This window comes from Marmota marmota, unplaced genomic scaffold, assembly GCF_001458135.2.
Source record: "Marmota marmota marmota unplaced genomic scaffold, marMar, whole genome shotgun sequence".
NCBI lineage: Eukaryota > Metazoa > Chordata > Mammalia > Rodentia > Sciuridae > Marmota > Marmota marmota.
The window spans coordinates 304,248-308,283 of NW_026000206.1; positions in this window are offsets into that span (position 1 = coordinate 304,248).

Here is a 4,036-nt window from a genome sequence, read left to right on the forward strand (position 1 = left end):
GATAGGGATTTAGTTTCATTTTACTGCATAGGGATAACCAGGTTTCCCAGCACCATTGTTTAAAAGACTGTCTTTTCTCCAATGGTTGTATTTGGTGACTTTGTCAAGAATCAAATGACAGTGTCTGTGCAGGTTGATCTCTGTGACTTCAATTCTCTTCCACTAGTCTATTCGTTTTTCTGCCAGGACCATGCAGTTTGGGTTACTACAGATCTGCAATACAGTTTGAAGTCAGGTATTGTGTTGCCTCCCCCATTGCTCTTTTGGCTCAGAATTGCTTTAGCTATTCCAGGTCTTTTATTCTTTCAAATGAATTTTAGTACTGTTTTTCCTAGTTCTGTTAAGAATGCCATTGGTATTTTGATGGGGATTTCATTGAATCTTTAGATTATTTTCAGCAATATAGCCATTTTAACAATGTTGATTCTGTCTATCCATAAACATGGGAGATCTTTCCCTCTTCTAGTATCTTCTTCCATTTCTTTCTTCAGAGTTCTATAATTTTCATTGTAGAGATCTTTCACCTCCTTGGTTAAATTTAGTCCTAGGGTTTTAAAATTTTTTTAAAATTTGTTTTAATTAGTTATGCATGCCAGTAGAATGCATTTATGCCCTTTGATAATGCCATTATTTAATTCTTCTTTAAAGTTGAATAATATTCTATTGAATATGTATACCACATTTTCTTTATCCATTCATCTATTGAAGGACACCTAGGTTGGTTCCATAGTTTAGCTATTGTGAATTGAGATGCTATAAATATTGACATGGCCACATCACTGTAGTATGCTGATTTTAAGATCTTTGGGTATAAACTAAGGAGTGGGATATCTAGGTCAAATGGTGGTTCCTTTCTGAGTTTTCTGAGGAGTCTCCATACTGCTTTCCAGAGTGGTTGCACCAATTTGCAGTCCCACCAGCAATTTATGAGTGTAACTTTTACCCCACATCCTTGCCAACATTTATTTTTTGTCTGTGTTCTTGATGATTGCCATTCTGACTGGAGTAAGATGAAATTTTAGAGTAGTTTTAATTTGCATTTCTCTAATTGCTAGAGATGTTGTACATTTTTTCATATATTTGTTGATCAATTGTATTTCTTCTTCTGTGGAGTGTCTGTTCAGTTCCTTAGCCCATTTATTGATTGGGTCATTTGTTGTTGTTGTTTTGTTTTGGTGTTAAGTTTTTTGAGTTCTTTATATAGCTAAGAGACTAATGATTTATCCAAGGTACATGTGGCAAAGATTTTCTCCCAATCTGTAGGCTTTGTCTTCACATTATTTTTTTTCTTTTGATGAGAAGAAGCTTTTTAGTTTAAATTCATCCATTTATTGATTCTTGATTTCACTTCTTGTGCTTCAGGGGTATGGTTAAGGAAGTAACAAAATGAAATTAAACTTCTGTCTCTCACCCTACACAAGACTCAAAGTAGATCAAAGACTTAGGCACTAGAACAGAGACCCTGCACCTACTAGAAGAAAAAGTAGGCCCAAATCTTCACCATGTCAGCCTAGGATCTGCCTTCCTTAGCTAGGAAGTCCTAGAGTTTTTATAGGTTTTTTTTTTCTTCCTTTGTGAGTGCGTGTATTTGTTTTTGTTTTTGAGGATATTATGAATGGGCTTATTTCCAGCGAATTCATTATTGGTGTACAGGAAAGCTATTTATTTTTATGTGGATTTTTTATTCTGCTACTTTTCTGAATTTTTATATCAGTTCTAACAATCTTCTGGTGGAACATCATATTATCTGCAAACAGTAGTACTCTGACTTCTTACTTTTCTCATTTAATCTCTTTAATTTTCTTCTCTTGACTATTTGCTTTGGCTAGAATTTCAAGTACTATATTGAATAAGAATAGGTAAAGTGAAAATCCTTGTCTTCTTCTTGATTTTAGAGAAAATACTTTCAGTTTTTCTCTAGTGACTAGGATGTTGGCTTTTGGATTGTCATACATAGCCTAGTTTCTTCAGTGTTTTTATAATGAATTGGTGCTAAATTTTATCAAAGTCTTCCTCTGCATCTATTGGGATAACTATGTGATTTTTGCCCTTAATTCTATTAATGTGGTGGACTACATTTATTGATTTGCATATGTTGAACCATCCCTGCATCCCTGCAATGCAATCAACTTGGCCATGATGTGTTGAATATAATTTGCTAATATTTTATTAAGAATTTTGGCATCTATGTTAATCAGGGATACTGGTCTTTTCCTTGATGATTTAATGGTTCCTTAAAAATGCAAAAGAGAAGTAATGTTTTATGACATATGATAAATGAAAAATTTCATGTATATCAATAAAGTTTTATTGGAACACAGCAGTCACTCATTTGTTAACATATTGTCTACGGCTGTTTTCCTGTTGAAATGGCAGACTTTTTGTAGTTGTGACAGAGTTCGGGTGTCCCCATGAAGCCTAAAATATTTCCTACCTGGTGCTTTATAGAAAATGTTTTCAATCCTGCCTTAGAAGAAAGGTCTAGATGACTTATGTCCTGTTAATGTGGGGGAGGGAGTGGCACCTTCAAGAGGGAAAGATGGGAGAGCATTCAGATAAAACATTGCATTTGTGAAAATCAATCTCATAGAAGCGTTTTTTTGGACACACTGGCTAAAAAGTTCTCAAAGTGTGAGTGAGTAGGAAAAAATGAGGAGAAAAGAACATTGAAAGGAAACAAGTCAACCCTATCTTCACAAAACTGCAGATGTGTAAAATGTGTATGAGAATTGTAAAATTACCAGAAATACCCTTAGACAGATAGGTTGACAAATACTTAAAATGCTCACAAAAACTGGAGTGAGTTTCACCAGTAGAAGTGGTTTCAGGACAACTGACATTGGACAGAGGCTGTTACAGGGGACGGACACCAGGTTCTGAAGCCAGGGTATGGCTGTAGGGGGCGCTGAGGGACCAGGGAGTTTTCTTGTGTGACCTTCAGGATAGTGCCTATCAAATGAGGGCTGAAGGATGACCCCAGGCCATGGAGTGCCTGGTGCCCCCTCCAGATGGTGCCCACACTGGTCAAGAGAGGCAAGGTACCCATTCCCTCTCAGCCTTTGGAGAATCACAAATCTGATTCAAATCTAAATGTGCACATCTGGCTTTGTTGGAAACACAGCTGCCCACTTGCATGGAGGGTGGGGCTGCTCCTCTTTTTTCTGTCAAGGAGGCCTGCTTTGGGAAATGTGATGGAGGCTGCTGTGCCTGACTCTCTCCTACCTGTCCTGTCAGCTGAAGAGGCTGAGAGGACAGACAGGTGGACAGATAGGGACTCTGCTTGTCACCCCATGACAGCTCACACTTGCCCAGTGCTCACCTTAGGGAAAACTCAGGACATTTTCAGAAGAAGTAATTTGTTTACGGAAGCCAGAGGCCTTCTGGGAAGGAAGGAATCAAGACCTCAACTCTTGCAACTCTTTGGATGGGCCAGGGGCTGAGGGACAGGCGTAAGAGCAGGGGAGAGAGATGAGGGAGTCCAGTCTCATGCTGAACTGGACCTTATAGCTCTTGACCTTGCTGTTGTTATCCTCCTTAGTGCTTTTAGCTGTGGTTAACCGACATAGGCCTGCAAGTGTTCTGCCTGCAAAATACCATGCTAAGTCCTTTGTGCAGGTTATTTCACTTAATTCTCCAAATTTCTAGCAGAAAACTGAGACTAGGAGCAGCTAAGTTTCCTGCCTCACATCACTCAGCAGTTATATGGCACCAACAGGCATGTGGACCCCTGAAGCTCAGCTCGCAACACCCTCAACCCTGAGGGGCTACCTCCCTCACATTACATTTTCACCTTCTTCTTGACTAGACTCTCATCTGTTTTCTTTCTGTATTGATTCTGTGTGAAAGCATGACTCATTTAGGAGTAGCTCATTTTACTGTGACCACGAGCCAAGGATCCACAGGCCGAGGCAGTATGGCATGAAGCTTGGGTGTACTGACCTGGTCTCCGACAGCCAGGTCTGGGTGATTCCATGACCCTGAGCATCTTTTTTCATCATCTGCTTTTTTTTTTTTTTTTTTTTTTTTTTTTTTTTTT